Source organism: Lithobates pipiens, unplaced genomic scaffold, assembly GCF_037356315.1.
Source record: "Lithobates pipiens isolate NorthernLeopardFrog02 unplaced genomic scaffold, aLitPip1_a1.2 Scaffold_13, whole genome shotgun sequence".
NCBI classification, from domain to species: domain Eukaryota; kingdom Metazoa; phylum Chordata; class Amphibia; order Anura; family Ranidae; genus Lithobates; species Lithobates pipiens.
The window spans coordinates 381016873-381035618 of record NW_027507718.1 but is presented as its reverse complement, the minus strand read 5'-3'; the positions used below and the strand labels follow the sequence as shown (position 1 = coordinate 381035618).

Here is an 18746-nt window from a genome sequence, read left to right as displayed (position 1 = left end):
AAGAAACAGAAAAATAAAAAATTACTACTGACATTTTAAAAACTTTAAACTGTATTCTGCTTGTACTTAGAAAATTAGACCTTTAACCTGTTTCCAGATCTAGCCACAGCAAGTAGGTCTATATTATGCACAAAGCCTCAAGCCCCGACTTCCTGGATCATAGCATTTCTGATTTTCTATTCTATGCCATTAAGCTCTATTTCTAAATATATTCCCATCGTACTTATAGTTAGCACAAAAAAAAATGGGGTCATTTGTTTAATATAGTGCGTTTGGCAGTCCCAAATCAATATTACAATATATTTGTATTGTTTTTTCTGCCCGAGGCAAAAAATTCAGCGGTATGCCCCATCACCTTCAGTTAATTAACAATACACAAGGTGTGTGGGCTGCCAGGTTGTATCACAAAAACAACTGTAATGGCTGCATATGTTTTTAATATTTAAACAAATGACTTGATGTTCGTTCCACTCATTTCTCTAAAAAACTGATTTCTAGATTCAAGGCATGAAAACAAGATGTGCAGAAAGTAAATTTCGCTCTGAGCCTTTGCATCCAACCACATTGTTATATTAATAACAGATACATCAGCTGCTATACAGGAGTGCCTTGACAACAGGATTATTGATTTATGACTTGTTACACATCATGGGGTTAAACAGATGCAATAATTCCTTGCCACCATCAGCCTGGAGAAAAGACCTCTCTCATTTTGATCGAGCCACAGTGTAATTAAAACATGATGAGCCCTGGAATTAAGCACCAGGCATTGAATTCAAGTCTACTGATCTCTAACATATGCTGTGAATATGGTCTACGGAAAGCAAGGGTGGGGTATATAAGCAGCACAAATGTGTTAAAATATTTACATAAAGCTACTGATTAATAACGCAGATTCATGAAAATATTTTTTGTTCAGAAGTGCTCGGAGGTATAATACATTTTAAAATAAACAACGGGAGATACTTGTTTATGAGTAAAGATAATCTCTTGGTACTTATTTGTTTATCTTTCAAGTTTCATTACACACGGATGCAGAAAAAAAAGTTAATTGTAACTTATATTATAGCTACTACTATACTTTACTCTGATACGGATTTGGTGTGGATTGTGGACCAGATCCATAAAGTCTAGGAATAAAAGAAACGTTCAATCTAGAACTTTGCTACACACCAAAAACAAAATTGGAAAATTGGAAAGTGCACAGGCCCATAGTAACCAATAACTGATTGTTGTTCCTACTGCCCCAAGCCTCAGATGCAGGTTGAACTTTAATTCTACAACAAATGTACTTTGTATGTAATTAATGCACTTTACACTGCCTTGTTGCAAAGTCTCATAGCTCTGAGGCTCTGGAAATGTTTGACATTTTATGACCAATAGTTCATCATTCCCGGAGATATGTTAAATGCTGGGTGTGTCTGGTGGACACATAAGCATGTATGTTCAAAACAAGTTACAGTACATGTCCTTCGAAATGTATTTAGGTGGAATGAGCAATGGCTTTTGTATAATGTTCCCATAACCTGGGATCAGGGCCACTGTTAGAAATCATGGGGCCTCGTACAGCCTACCTGAAGGGGCCCTCAAAACACTGCCCATGACCCTGCCCACCCACCTTAAAAAATGCAGCATCATCTGCAAGGGATAGTGATGCTTTAAAAAGCCTTTATGGGTTACCAGTTTAGAGTTAGACAGATCTGGTGCTAGAAATATAGCTTTTTTACATTTTTTTTTTGTTTAACTTTATTGCTATCAAAGCAGAAGAAAACCATCCCTTGTCATTACTGGGGCAGTGACAGGGCTTCTTTATGGAGAGATCGGGGATGTTTTGGACCCCCGATCTCTCCCCTGCGCTCCAAGGCAACTGATCGAACACAGAGCGGGTTGATTGGCTGCTTTCCTGGCTGGTACCAGCTAGGTAAACACAGAATTAATACTGGAAGTAAAGTAATTTTCATAGCTTTTGACTTCATTAATCGCAGAGGTGAGGGAGAAACAGATGTTCTTTCCTCTATAGGGACAGGTTGTGGGTGAACAGAACAGCAGTGATAATTTTAGCTGCACAAAAATCATCAACTATTCCCCCAATCATCAATGACTGCAGATCTCGTGTGTTCTCCTGGCTGATTGGTGCTCTCCCTGCCTGGAAAACACAGGTATTATTGCTAGCAGTTCTAATACATAATATATATAATACAACATGCTGGTTGTACCTAAGTCATACATCGACATGGGTACAATTAGCCTGCCCACAGTTTGAATCATGGCTGGTCTCTGCTAAATCAGCCGAGATGCAAACTATTTTTGGCCTGCTTAAGGGCGTATTTCACTGTCCTTCCTTCAGGCCTGTGGCTCAAAGCACCAGTACCGTGTGACTATCATCATGATGATACCGATGATCACATTTGGCTGCTCCCTGCTGTATATTTGAACATATGCAGCGATCAGTGCATGGGGAAAGGTGTATGTGCTGTCATTACTGTACCTTTCTTGAGATTCGCCATTGCTGGCGATCCCTTTGTGTGCACTGCTGGGCTGGCTGCTGAGTGGATGGACATCACATGCTGCCTCTGCCTGCACTGATTACTTCAAACCCGGCTGCCCTAAGCCTGCCAGTCTGCCAGAACTTTTCTTCTGCCTGATTCCCTCAGCACTTACACAGGTCAGGCAGTGTGCAAGGCAAGCCAAGCCAAATCAATCTGCCAAGCCAGCAACAGGACTTAAAGAACCGGGACTTCTCATCAAATGCGGCAAAGGATAGTATGTAAGTCCACAGATGAGCAAGAAAATTTAAAAGAAGCCCCCCTCAATCTACAGTCCACTAGCCCTCTGGATGAACTGATGGGGCCCCCTCAGCCCAGGGAATATGATAAGCTGGGAGCCATGGCGGGAAACAGTATGTATACAAGAGGCCCAGTGATACCTCCTTATTGTCAACACTGGTTGGGATAAGGCATTCCCAGATTATTTCTACAACTAAAATAGAGAACAGCAAGGCTAGATTAAAGCATTTTTCCACTTTTGTAGATAAATTGAGAAAGCCCCACTATGGCATGACAATGACCCAAAACACACTGCCAAGGCAAAAAAGGAGTGGCTCAAGAAGAAGCACATTAAGGTCATAGAGTGGTCTAGCCATCTCCAGACCTTAATCCTATAGAAAATGTATGGAAGGAGTTGAAACTTCAAGTTGCCAAGAGACAGCAAAGAAACCTTAAGGATTTAGAGAAGATCTGTAAAGAAGAGTGGACCAAAATCCCTCCTGAGATGTTTGCAAACCTGGTAACCAACTACAAGAAGCATCTTACCTCTTTGCTTGCCAATAAGGGTTTCTCCACCAAGTATTAAGTCATGTTTTGCTTTGGGATCAAATACTTATTTTACTCACTGAACTGGAACTCAATTTATAATATTTGTTTTATGTGTTTCTTTCTGGATTTTTGGTTCATATTCTATCTCTATCATTTAACCACTTCCCGACCGGCGCACGTTGACGTACGTCGGCAGAATGGCACGGAGTGGCACATGGGCGTACAGATACGTCCCTTTAAATCTGTCACCATGCCATCACGTGCTTGCAGCTCTATTTGTGGGAAAAAAAGATGTCAATTTTGTTTGGGAGCCACGTGGCATGACCGCTCAATTGTCAGTTAAAGCGACGCAGTGCCGAATCGCAAAAAGTGGTCTGGTCTTTGACCAGCAAAATGGTCCGGGGCTTATGTGGTTAAAATACACCTATGATAAAAATGATAGACCCTTAATTTCTTTGTAAGTGGGCAAATTTACTAAATCTGCAGGGGATCAAATAATTATTTTCCCCAATGTAATGACAGTATCTTTAGCAGGCATCCTAAGGTGTCTGTTCTTACTTGCACAGCACTATCATTTCTATTCTGCCACTTCAGCACCATGAAAAACCTTTATTTCCAGTTATAATGTACACACATATGACCATCATTATAGGGGAGAGAATGTTATAAGGAAATTCAGCTTTTCAATCTATTTTTCTCTAATATATCTTTTACAGTTTTTAGAATCGTATTACTGTAAGACTTGACCTTTTAATAAGATTTTTCTACATTTAATTGCATGTCACAGGAAAAGTGCAGTGTATCTTCAGTGAGCACTTAAGCCGGGTACACATGTATTGCAAGTCGGCAGCAGGAACCTTCTCTCTGTTCAACAGCCAGTTTCTGTTGAATGATCTGGAAATCTAACATTCGATCAGTATGTATTTTCGGCTGGGAGGGGGGGTTCCCGCTGTTTGAATACAAAGACACCGAGGGAGAGATCCCTGCATCCACATCACTTGTATGGATGCTGGGATCTGTCAGTTTTTCAACCAGTGTGTTGAGAGAAAATGATTGTGTGTGTGCACCCTGATTTATTTTTAGTTATCTTTGCTTTCCAAACCTCTCACATTTCTTACATGCTTGCTTTGCCATGCATTGGTAGTTGTATAAAATATAGATATTTGTAGATTGGCTACAAAATATACTGCCTAAATGCTTACCAAATATATAGGGAATATTTTATTCAATGGGTCAGCTGGCTTGAAATTTTGCATTGGGGGAAGAAGGAGTAAAGCACAAGCACTGTGTTGCACTGCAAAGTTAGATACAGTGTCCATGTATGTAATGAGCAAATATTTCTGTCCCCATTTAAATATATAATTACAAACTATACACAGAAAAAAAAAGCTGTGTAAAACATTACCACACAAAAACAAGATTATTTACAAAAAAAACTATTGTTTTTATATGAGACTTTAAGACTTTATAAAGATTATACCTTCCCTTTAACCCTTTGCTGCCCATGTAACAGAAATGTGTGATAACAAAGAGAGTGGGCATTTATGCCCACACACCACATATATGTGCATGGGTGGCCAAGATTCTGTGCTTCCATTCATACACATCTCTCAGTCTCCAGTCATGGCAGGATGGGCTCCTGATCATGTCACCACTGTGACAGCCAGTCCTGTGATTGAGAAGACAGGAAGTTCCGTAATACACTACTTCCTAACTACAGTACTAAATGTGTTCCTTTAGGGGACAAACCATGCTACACTAGAGAAGTGAAAAGAGATCTTGGCCATAACAAATCACAGGAAAAATTAGTTGGACATCTGTCTGCAGTTGAACACCTCATGATGCCTTATGTCAGCCCTTTAAGGGGATCTGAACAACATGAGGAAAATGTGGAGTTCCTAGTTCTTTGGTGCATGTGTACACTGTGACTGGATGTCACAATGGTCACATGATTGGGAGGCCCTTCCACCAGCTCCAAATCTATGGGAGAGCTTAGTGCGCACACTTTCACCATGGAACAGTAGTGCACTGTGGATGCATATATTCAGCACCTGGGTGTTAAGGCCCATCCGCCCTGCTGCAAAACATGTGTGTTAGGTGGTTGGTAAGGGGTTAAGAACATAAGATTAAGGAAATCATTTGACAACTACATTTTTTTATTCAGACAAAAAACTAAAAATCCTAAAAATAGGGATACTTGTCTAAATCTATTGTACAACATGTTTGTAACACATTCATCTCCTAAATATTGCCTGAAGGTGGAGTTAATGGTCAAAATAAATCATGGACTCTTCCAGCCTGACCCAAACAATCGGTGTGTGGTAATCGGTGTGTAAACACAGTGCAGATAAGACTTGAAGCTGCAGAGGTAGTCTGCTAACAGGTAAAGTGGCCAGGCAGCAGCAGCAGGGAGCAGGAAGATAGCATATTTTATCTTGCATGTTAGCCCTGTCTATTCATTATCTAGACAGTTTTATGACTGCCATGGATATCACAGCCTAAAAGATTCTTATGATGGATGGGAAGGCTAAGTTCAGAGATTCCATAGAGTTGGCTTGCATATCCCAAGCCCTCAACTCAGTCATTCATGCCGATGGCATTTTATCTTTGATTGATATACAAAGTAAACAACTGTGGAAGCCAGAGAGGAGATAATATTTCCCAGAGAAGTATGGGGTGACTTAGTAAATTACCCACCACAATTCCTTGTGACTTGTGGTAACAGTAAAAATGAATAAATGGAAACAAATAAAGCCCGTTCTGCTGCTTTATTGCTAAAGTGGTATTCAGGAACATGTAGATAGAACACTACCAGAGAAAACACACACAAGCAATGCAGACCCTCGCTTGTTTACTATACACATACCACACAATTTCCAGGACAAGTAATACCCTCTCAGTAAAGATGGAAACATCAAACAGCCCTTGTAGCTAAGGGGATATTAAGGCCATATTTACACTTCCGAATAGGCCCAACACCAATTACATGCGAGAACCTCAGCATGAGTTCCTGGCAATTAGCTGTAGGAGGCAGCCCCATTGAAAGCAATGGGAGATAGCTGCTCTCGTTTAATTGCTCATGCAGTGATCATGTGAGTTTGATTCACCTGGAACGCAGACTGTCTTCGCTTAGGGCTGATCACACTCAGGTGGTCACTGCACCAGTCCAAACACATCAAAACAAACCAAATAAAGCACTGTCCCCAATATTTCTGATCCAACAGCAAGCAGTCTAAATGTATGAGCTCCGCTGTAGGTGTTGCAGCTCTCCATTAAATCCACTGGGTGGCAGACACAGATCTGTAAACATAGAGCAAAGGAGAGCGCACGCCAGCCCTAGTGTAATTCAGTTTATTAGTACGATTCATTAAAAGGATAAAAGGTTGCACTCACAAACATCCAGTATATTGTGGCATATCCATAAAAACCACCTCTCTTGGTCTGCAGCAGTCCGTAGGCTCACAGCAGCTTGCGGTGTCCATAAAAGGAACTTCTACAAACCCGCCTACTTCCTAGTATTGGCCACCGCTCACAACACTCACTCGGACCCACCGGCAAAGTGTGATGACACTCAAGGTTGGAGGAGGGGATGCATCGTGACATGACTGACTCCTCCGATCAGCTTAGTGCGGTTGCTAAAGCGGCAACATGTTTTTGAAGTGTGGCCTCCTTTTTCAGGTACCGCCCTCTTGCCCTGTAGTGGACTTATACACTGAAACCCCCCCGCCCATCGATATCGTCAGCCAATGGCGTCATGCAGACCAGGAGTAAGGAGTTCAAAGGCATAAGATATCCACACAGCGGAGGGGGTTACTTAGCAACTGCATAATGTTTATACTGTATAACCATGTAAATTGGCAGCACTAGCTTTAGTTAATTAAAAGGACCTTTTTTTAAAAATGCTTAAAAATATATAATCATCAATATTTATACTAATAACTATTAATAGCAAATAGGAAAAAAAACATGCTGCAGAAGTAAGATCATACATTTCAATAAATAGATTAAAAAAAATAATAATATTAATATTTTTAACATTTGTAGTATATATAAAATGCTGTTGCTTTTTTTTAAATATATACATTTATTGAAATGTATGATCTTACTTCTGTAGCATGTTTTTTTCCTATTTGCTATTAATAGCTATTTGTATAAATATTGATGATTATATATTTTTAAGCATTTTTTAAAAAAGGTCCTTTTAATGAACTAAAGCTAGTGCTGACAATTTACATGGTTATATAAACATTATGCAGTTGCTAAGTAACCCCCTCCACTGTGTGGATATCTTATGCCTGTGAACTCCTTACTCCTGGTCTGCATGACGCCATTGGCTGACAATATCGATGGGCGGGGGGGTTTCAGTGTATAAGTCTACTACAGGGCAAGAGGGTGGTTACCTGAAGAAGGAGGCAACGCTTCCAAAACATGTTGTTGCTTTAGCAACCGCACTAAGCTGATCAGAGGAGTCAGCCACGTCACAACGCATCCCCTCCTCCAACCTTTGAGTGTCATCACACCTCGCTGGTGTTTCCGAGTGAGTGTTGTGAGCGGTGGCCAATACTAGGAAGTAGACGGGCTTTGTAAACAGTTCCTTTGATGAATACCGCCAGCTGCTGTGACCCTACGGACTGCTGCAGACCAGGAGAGGAGGTTTTTATGGATATGCCACAATATACTGGATGTTTGTGAGTGCAACCTTTTATCCTTTTAATAAATCGTACTAATAAACAAAATTACACTAGGGCTGGCGTGCGCTCTCCTTTGCTCTATGGGCACTGCACCAGGACATCCAAGTGGCCAAAATTAGCTGTGGAAGCTGGCAGTCTCCTATTGCTTCCAATTGGGCTACTTCCCACAGCTAATCGCCAGGAACCCCTGCTGGGGTTCACACATGTATTTAGTGCGGGGCCCATTTGCAGATGTAAAAATGGCCTTAAATAGACTTGTCATTGGAGAGATAAGGGGACCGACATCTTCTGATAATGCTGGTTGCCTGGCTGTCATAGTGAATCTGTGGCTTTAAAACATTTAAAGTGACAGATAAGCACATTAGGCATTAGGCAACATTAGGCATTGGAGATGTGTCAGAATCTGTAACATGCACACTTCTTCTGGTTCAGTGACTCAGCATATGCAAGCTAGTGGGTCATCTTAACAGCCACACAAGTAGCAATTTCAGGAGAGGTCAGCAGCAACATGTTTCGGTTAAACAATCCCTGTACTCTTAAAGGTAGTATACCTACTTATTTCAATAGAATGGCCATCCATGGCTAGTCCCAATGGAAGATGGACTTCCTATAAAAAAATAATAGGGACTCTACTTACATATTTACATAGTTACATATTAGGTGAGGTTGAAAAAAGACACAAGTCCATCAAGTCCAACCTATGTGTGTGATTATATGTCAGTATTACATTATATATCCCTGTATGATGCGGTCGGTCAGGTGCTTATCTAATAGTTTTTTTAAACTATTGTGAAGATATGAAAATATATGTAGCACATATATCATTACTTACTCAGAGTTCCCCTTTAATATAAAAATGTATTTCTTAGCAAAATAATGAATATGCTAAAGTAGCAATCTATGAATAGCCATCCAGTGCCATGCCTATGTTATTTATGACTGATTTACCTGTTGATTTACACATTTTGTCTGCCTTACAGGGCTGTTTGTGATAAGGTTGGCCTGTGGACTATGAAGGGAAAAATAGTTGCTCCTCCAACTCTGTTTCCTTATTTGTTTGCTTTGAGCCATGGGCCTTGCCATGTCTCAACAGGAGGGATGTGTCAGATGGTGAACAAACACTGGTGGGCTCCAGGCTTTCATACATATGCTGCTAAACAGATTAATGAATGTGCAATATGTCAAATGCATAACATTGGAAAACCTGTGCCCACCCCTATAAAGCATATTCCACATACTGAGGAGCAGTTTCAAATTGTGCAGATTGATTTCTCAGATATGCCCCCCTGTGGTCGGTTCAAGTATCTTTTAGTTTGCGTGTGCCAATTCTCAGGGTGGGTGGAAATATACCCCACTGCGAGAAATGATGCCCGAACAGTAGTAAAATGTCTTACTAGAGAGTTAATCCCAAGATTTGGTGTGGGGGCTGTTTTCTTCTCCGATAGAGGTACACACTTTGACAATAAGCTAATGGCAGAAGTGGTGAATATTCTGGGAATAAAACAGCAGCTGCACACCCCTTATAGGCCACAAGCTAGCGGAATGGTGGAGCGCAGCAATCAAACTTTAAAGAGGTATCTGGCTAAGATAACTGCTAATGGGAAAAGCACATGGGTAGAAGCACTGCCAATAGCCTTAGCTACCATTAGGACCACCCCTAAGGAGAAGCATGGACTATCACCCTTTGATATACTATTTGGGCGACCGCCTAAGAGACTTCCTGCAACCCTTGTACCACCAGAGACAGTGGCTTTGTTAAATGGTCAAGATGCCATAAAAGACTATGTACGCAAATTGGCAAATGTATTTTCTGATACTTTTTCCAGAGCCAAAGCAGGACAACCAGTGGATACAAGTGAAGGAACACATGGACTAAAGTCAGGAGATTGGATGTACATCAAGAATCACACACCCGGACCACTTTGTCCCATTTTGGAAAGTACCATTTCAGATCATTCTTGTATCTCCCACTGCTGTAAAGCTGAAAGACTACAGGTATTGGGTGCATGGTTCACACTGTAAAAGAACTGTAGCTCCAAAAGGACATGCAGGTCGGTCTGCTGCTGGCAGGTATTGTTCTGTGCCCTTGCTTTCCAGGTCATCTCAACCACTTACTAGTGCCCGAGCAAGAAGATTGCAGAATGAATCTCTTGGGGCCTACACCTGATGTGAAGCTCTGGAGTGTTATCCTCTGTGGTGGAGCGGTGGTATGGATTACGATCATGGCATTTGAATGAACATACCATAAGGAAAAGGGTAAGCTACATGATACTTACCTTTTGAATGCTACTGTAATGAATGAAAAACTACAGTTTGAAATGAGTTTAACTCCTGATCAAAGGCCAATAAGAGATACACACGAGTAGCATGCAAAATTAGCAGAACCCTTTCATAACTCCTTTGTATCTATGCACCTGCAAGCAGCAAAGAAGTTGAACATTACTAACTGTTGGATATGCACGCATGCACCTTTCTCTCATAAGACTATACCATTGCTAGGTATACCCATCACTCTGACTGAAATAGAGAACAATGCACATTTCGATGATGTAAGCAAGACAATGGTTGACAGGGTTGTTTCACTTCTATTGTTCACAAATGCTCCAATGAGAACCCCCTCAGTCTGTTTAAACTTTACTCGAGTCTACTCACCTGAGCTACTTGCTCAGGGTTTTCAGAGTACCACCCAATCAGTTGGAAATTCCAGATGCATGGATGATGCTGAGATCAAGTATTGGTTTGATGGTAAGGATACAGCATGGAGCTCGGATCGATATCAGGAACTACATGATTACACACATCGCCAGCATTATAGACAAAATAACATGAAATTATTGATCTGTTTACAGGGATATAATTTCAATAAGGCCTGTTCAGCTACTCCTGAAAGCTTATACTTGGATCCCTTTGAATTCCATGGGGGTTTGTTATTTTGGAAGAGTCATACCTGGCACCTGGTACATGAGTGACAATACACTTCTTTAAAAGGGATCTACCTTCTCAAGTAGACCCTGGGAGGGAGGAAGATGTTCCTGATGAGAATAGGGATTCTGATATTGACAAGGATGTTGAATCCAATGATAGAGAAATCAAGCCAATATTCTCCATACCCTGGGTGAATAGATGTTGTATTAAAAAGGCTTTCAGTTTCATCATAGATTTGGCAGATCTAATTGATAACATTACTGCCTTGTATGATAGAAACTTCGTAGCTCTCGCCACAGAGTTAAAAATGGTTAAAAAGGAGATTTTGCAGCATCGGTTGGTGCTGGACTATCTCACAGCAAGTCAGGGAGGAATATGCACCATAGTGGGGACTGGCTGTTGCAACTACAATGGAAATGATACTAAAGCAGAAGACGCTATCATTTCACATGTGGAACAGGTGCAACAGCTAAAGCTCAATTTTCGAAAAGAGCACACTGAAACTGCTTGGGTTGAAGGTAACTGGGAAATCTGGCTTTCTTGGTTTAATCCTGTCAACTGGTTTTCCAGCATAGGAGGATGGTTCGCTGGTATTTTACATGGTATTCTCTATATTGTTGGTATTATAGTACTTACTGTATAATCCTTATAATCAAATGTGCACCTATGTTATGAAAATGTTGTTTGAAGATAACTACAACTTCTTGTAACGCTATTTGTAAGACTTGTACTAATGCCGGTTCTTTTGAGCCCTCAAGGTCTCGAGTCAGAACTGCTCTTGAAATGGTAGCCCGTATACCTGGAGATCAACCCAAAGACACAGAAGAAGTTTAAAGAAGAATACCTAAAGAATTCTAAACATAGGAGGGACTGTGAAGATATGAAAATATATGTAGCACATATATCGTTATTTACTCAGAGTTTCCCTTTAATATAAAAATGTATTTCTTAGAAAAATGTTTCTGAATTCTTTTGGTATTTGTTAAGTATTGCAAAACGTATATTGATTGTGTCTTTTGCTCTCAGGATGACATGAAATGTCCTGCCAATGAAATGATAAAAGATAATATTCCCATAAATTATGTTGAAATGTTGAAATGGAAAGTCCCTGTTGTGTATTTTGTGATTTGGGCCTGTGCTCGCCATACACTGTGATGTTATAATTTTCTTATAAAAAGCTGTACCAAATTGTATTCTGTATCACATCCCCTTGGAAGGTGTGATCCTCTGTACAGTGTGTACCCTGAAGTAAACATACATTAAGACGAATGCTACTTCGTAGATGTCCTTTATTTCAAGGCTGTACGTGACACTATCAATGCTCCCCTCTGATACCACCACCTGTGGAAGGTAATTCGATATCCTTGCCGCTCTTACAGTAAAGAACCCGAAACGTAGTTTAAGGTTAAACTTCATTTCTTCTAATTTTAATGAGCGGCCACATGTCTTGTTAAACTCCCTTCCACAATTTTTTTTTTATTGCTATTGTTGGGTCACCAGTACGGTATTTGTAAATTGAAATCATATCCCCTCTCAAGCATCTCTTCTCCAGAGAGAATAAGTTCAGTGCTCACAACCTTCCCTCATAACTAATATCCTCCAGACCCTTTATTGGCTTTGTTGTGCTTCCATTTACAGTACATCCTTCCTGAGGACTGGTGCCCAGAACTGGACAGCATACTCTAGATGCGGCTGGAGTCTTGTAGAGTGGGAGAATTATCATTTTATTATCACCTTTTTAATGCATGCCAATGTTCTGTTTGCTTTGTTAGCAGCAGCTTGGCCATGCCATTGTTGAGCCTATCATCTTCTAGGACCCCCAGGTCCTTTTCCATCCTAGATTCCCCCAGAATCCCCCTACATTCATATTTTTGCCAACCAAATGCATTATTTTACACTTTTCTACATTAAACCTAATTTGCCATGTAGTTGCCCAACCCATTAATTTGTTCAGGTCTTTTTACAAGGTTTCCACATCCTGCGGAGAAGATATTGCCCTGCTTAGCTTAGTATAGTCCACAAATACAGAGATTGAACTGTTTACCCCATCCTCCAGGTCGTTTATGAACAAATTAAATAGGATTGGTCCCAGCACAGAACCCTGGGGGACCCCACTACCCACCCAGGACCATTCCGAGTACTCCCCATTTATCGCCACCTTCTGAACTCACCCTTCTAGCCAATTTTCAATCCATATACCCATCCTATGGTCCATGCCAACAGACCTTATTTTGTACAGTAAACGTTTATGGGGAATTTTGTCAAGTGCTTGTACAAAATCCAGATACACCATGTTTACGGCCCTTCCTTCATCTAGATGGCAACTCGCCTCCATATAGAAGGTTAATAGATTGGTTTAGCAGCAACAATTCCTCAGGAATCCATGCTGATTATGATACCGTTCTCATTACTAAAATCATATATATATAGTTCCTTATCACCCCCTCTAAGAGCTTGCATACTATTGATGTTAGGCTAACTGGTCTGTAATTCCCAGGAATATATTTTGGGCCCTTTTAAGATATTGGTTCTACATTGGCTTTTCTCCAATCAGCTGGTACCATTCCAGTCAGTAGACTGTCAGTAAAAATGAGGAACAATGGTCTGGCAATTACTTGACTGAGTTCCCTAAGTACCCTCGGGTGCAAGCCATCTGGTCCCGGTGACTTAGTAAAGTTAAGTTTCCCAAGTCTAATTATTTTTTTATTCTGTCCTCTGTTAACCATTGAGGTAATTCCTGTGATGTGTCATGAGGATAAACACTGCAGTTTTGGTTACTGAAGCCCTTCAATACTGCACAGCCTTTAAAAGGCTTGCACAAGTACATACATGTGTGACTACCAAACTTACCCATGATGGTGCATACAGCTTGTTACTATACCATGTATGGTCCTAAGACAGGTTCTGAGATCTCCTTACCCGTATTTTGAGATTTTTTAAAGATTTTTGGAAGTGTTTCCAGCAAATTAACAATATATAGAAATAAATGAAATACTGGATACTTTTTAGTAATAACATACATAAGAACAAATTAAATAATAAATAAATATATGCAGCTCAGATATAAATGTTTGGCCTATCAACCATTCTTATATTAGAATAGTTATCTATAAATATTAAAATAATTCCTCCACTACTTTCTGAACCTCAGATTATGTTATGTGTTTGACTGTACTTATTAGGATGCTGGCAACTCTACAATGACACTTAAAAATACACTAATGGGATCAGAGAGCAATATATTTCATGTATAATCTATTCCATATTTTTCCTTTCTGTAATTTTGTTATAAGCCCTAAAGCATTATTACAAATGAGTGTTCATTAGTATTCATGATGCCATATTATTTGCACATGCATGTGCATGAAATATGCCCACTGCTGGATAATCAGATTTTTTTCCAACTTCCACAATTTAGTCAATACTCATATGTTCACTCAGCTGCAGTGGCCTTGATCTGACATAAGTATGTGTAGGCTTGCATGCAACTGTGCTTTCCTATGAACTGCTTTCTGGTCTTTTCCAAATGGGCATATTTTAATGAATCTGTGTCAAAGGCACAGTTGCAAACTAAGGAAGCAGTTATTGAGCGACACAAAGCCACAACGTAATAGTCATCTTCATCCACAAAATGACTGTTACTTCCTCGACTGAATAAATATGAAAACGTACCCTGCTAAAAACAAAAACAAAAAAAAATTAGCTCTTTTGAAGAGCTCCATATGCTAAATGCTATCCAGCATCTCTGGTTGTGTAATATAACATGTTCTCCTGCTGGACACTGTAGTTCCTCATACCAACCTCCTGCATCACTACAGGACACAGTAGAAATTAGCAAGAGAAACCACAGTAGCCAGCAGAGAACATGCTAACCATAACACCTAGAAGTTCTAGGCTGCATTCAACGTTTTTGCCCACGATTTGAAAGCGCCGATGTGTAAATGACTCACATTTAAGATTCCATTCACTTTGAATGACACCTAAAATGGCAGTGTGGGTCTGCCACGATTGTCACACGATAAATCGTGCCGCAATCACGGCAATCCGAATCTCGTGAAGCGTGTCGCTCAAAAGTAGCCCCTGAACTCCGATTTATCACGCGACAAACGCAGAAGACCCACATCGTGATTTTAGGTGTCATTCAAATGAATGGCATCTCAAATGTGAGTCCCATGATTTGTCATTCACACATTGGCGCTTTCAAATTGCAGGCAGAATCGTGCCAAATCTGCCCACGATTCAAAACACTGCAGTGGGAATGTAGCCTTAGATAGTAGCGTCTGGGACTCTTCAAGAGAGCAAAGATTCAACACTGACTCCTGAAAAGATAAGTATGCTACTTCTTTAACCACTTTCAGACCGGACCATTTTGCTGGTAAATGACCAGAGGTCTTTTTACACTTTGGCACTGCGCTGCTTTAACTGGTAATTGCGCGGTCATGCAATTAGTGATGGACGAACGTTTCGCCCGGCGGTCGTTTCGCGGCGAATTTCCGACATTCGCGGTCCGCACGTTCGAACGCCTTTTTCCGTCGTTCGCCGCGGCGGACTTACGTGTTTAATGTATACAAGAACTTTAACCTTTGGTGACACGTTTATCATGTGATACAGGACAGCCAATTGAGACATGACAGCACATGGACACTTGGACATTCCCCCTAACCTATAAATACACCCGATCCGGTGGCCATTTTACATTCTTTCTTCTGTTACGATAGGGACAGGTTCCTGTGTGGAGTAGGGAGAGATAAACCACTAGCTATTTGGTACACAAAAGTTCTTTTCAGGACTGGTATAGGTGTTAGGTGTTGATAGGTTTGCTGTGCTGCTGATTCTTGCAGCAGCCTGAGTGTCTTTTGTTAGTTTAGAGAAAGGGAAAGGACGGTGTATGCTACAGGGACAGCCAGATTAGTCTTTCATCATCATCATCATCATCATCATCATCATCATTAGCTGTTACTATCAAGGTCCACAAAAGAGCTGTTCCAGTAACCACTAATCGTTCTCTTTTTTTGCCAATTTGTATAGGGACAGGAAGGAAGCAGTGTTGTCAGGCAGTGAGGGTAATTTTAAAGACTTGCTGTTATTATTAGTTCCACAAAGGTTCTTTTCAGGACTGGTATCAGTGGTACAGTAATAGGCTTGTACATGTATAATATTCTTTCTTCCAAATATAGAAAGGATATTATACTTGACTGCTGCCCTTCTGCTGCAGTCTGCTAAACATTCACAACTCACTTGTTCCACAAAAGTTCTTATAAGGACTGGTAACTTGGTATAGGGTGCTACGGTACATAGGCTTGAGTGCGGTACAGTCTGCTGTTCTGTAAGGACCGCTATCGGTCCACAATAGATAGGGTTGACGTGCACCACTGCTGACCGCTGCCCTATACTGCAGCAGTCCTTCAGCGGTATAGGGACTGACGTACAGTCTGCTAATCACTAACACACAACCTGCTTGTTCCACAAAAGTTCTTATAAGGACTGGTAACTTGGTATAGGGTGCTACGGTACATAGGCTTGAGTGCGGTACAGTCTGCTGTTCTGTAAGGACCGCTATCGGTCCACAATAGATAGGGTTGACGTGCACCACTGCTGACCGCTGCCCTATACTGCAGCAGTCCTTCAGCGGTATAGGGACTGACGTACAGTCTGCTAAACACTAATACACAACCTGCTTGGTCCACAAAAGTTCTTATAAGGACTGGTAACTTGGTATAGGGTGCTACGGTACATAGGCTTGAGTGCGGTACAGTCTGCTGTTCTGTAAGGACCGCTATCGGTCCACAATAGATAGGGTTGACGTGCACCACTGCTGACCGCTGCCCTATACTGCAGCAGTCCTTCAGCGGTATAGGGACTGACGTACAGTCTGCTAAACACTAATACACAACCTGCTTGGTCCACAAAAGTTCTTATAAGGACTGGTAACTTGGTATAGGGTGCTACGGTACATAGGCTTGAGTGCGGTACAGTCTGCTGTTCTGTAAGGACCGCTATCGGTCCACAATAGATAGGGTTGACGTGCACCACTGCTGACTGCTGCCCTATACTGCAGCAGTCCTTCATCGGTATAGGGACTAAGAGTTTTGTCACAGGGTCATTTAAAAAATGACAGGCAGAGGAAGAGGCAGGCCCTTCCGCAGGGGTGGTAGGGGTAGGGCAGGAGCAACAGGCTTGAGCCAAAGTGGGAAGTTGCAGAAGGTGCGTTCAATTACTTTAAAGGATGCACCAGACTTGGTTGAGTGGCTCGCTCAGCCTTACTCTTCTGCACCCTCCTCATCCTCTCGATCTGCACCCTCTTCTTCACTCTCTGCTATGTGCACCCCCAAAGACACTACCACCAACAACACGACCACCACCACCACCACCACATACCTTCCGCTTGAGTCACTGGAATTATTTTCCGATCCATATCAAGAGGACATTTCTGATGCGCAGCCACTCTTGGTATTGGATCAGGAAGAGGAGGTAGCAACAAGCGCTACTCAGCAGTCTGACGACAGTACCCAGATCAGCCCAAGGAGGAGGTTGGTCCCCGGTGTTGCTGCCTACTCCGAGATCTCTACTTATAGCGGTGGGGAAGGTGACGTTGATGATGACGTGTCTAGTGATGTCACGTGGGTGCCCACAAGAGAGGAAGAGGAGGGGAGTTCAGAGGGAGATATGGACCAGCAGATAGGGAGGAGAAGCAGCAATGACTTACATTGCACAGCAGGGACAAAGCAGACTGCAAATGTATCAGGAGCGAGTCATCGACCATGTACGGTCACATCTGGCGCTCCCAGGACACCGGCACATGGCTCCGCAGTGTGGGCTTTTTTTAACGTGTCCGCTGCTGACAATAGCGTTGCCATCTGCAATCTTTGCAGTCAACGCGTTAGTCGCGGTAAGCCCAATACTCACCTAGGGACGACCGCCTTAAGAAGGCACATGAGCAGCCATCACCGAGCCCAGTGGGAGCAACGGAACACACAAAGCCACACTGCAGGCTCTCACCGTCCAGCCTCGTCTTCTACTTCTCCTTCTCCTCTCTCCTCACAATTGTCCTCCACTCCACCTTCCATCACGCCAAGCTCACATTTTTCTGCAAAAAGGCAGGCTTCCGTGGGCCTAATGTTTGAGCGTAAAAAAATGATGACGCCGGATAACCCTCTTGCCCAACGGTTGGCGGCTGGCTTGTCAGAACTCATAGCCCGCCAACTACTGCCATATAAACTGGTGGACTCGGAGGCCTTTCGCAAATTTGTGGCCATTGGAACACCACAATGGAAGGTCCCAGGAAGGAAGTATTTCTCAGAGAAGGGCATCCCAGAGCTATATGGCCATGTTCAGCGGCAAGTGAATGTATCTCTGGCACACAGTGTCGGTGCCAAGATACATCTGACCACAGACACGTGGTCTAGCAAACACGGGCAGGGAAGGTATATCAGTTTTACTGCCCACTGGGTGAACCTTCTGACGGCCGTCAAGCATGTAACCCGTGGCACCCGTGTAGATTTGGTTTTACCGCCACGGATTGCATGCAGGCCTGACTCTTCTTCTCCTCCTCCTACTCCATCCTCCTCCCTCTCCTCCTCAGCTGCCTCCTCCTTTTCCGCTGCTAGCGTCTCTTCCGCTGCACCGCCCAAGCTCCCCAGAACCTATTCCACATGCCAGGTGAGACGTTGCCATGCCGTGCTGCGTCTGTTGTGCCTGGAAGCAAAGAGCCACACTGGCCCGGCACTCCTTTCAGCTTTGCGTTCACAGGCAGATGAGTGGCTAACACCGCTCAATTTGACAGTTGGTAAAGTGGTGTGTGACAACGGTGCCAATC

General features: G+C 42.2%; 1 protein-coding gene across 13 annotated transcripts in view; it reads right to left on the bottom strand.

The window, feature by feature from the left end:
* The window catches only part of TENM3 (teneurin transmembrane protein 3), a 1601892-nt gene that overhangs the window by 868231 nt on the left and 714915 nt on the right, over positions 1-18746 (bottom strand). The gene's annotated exons all lie outside the window — the stretch shown is intronic.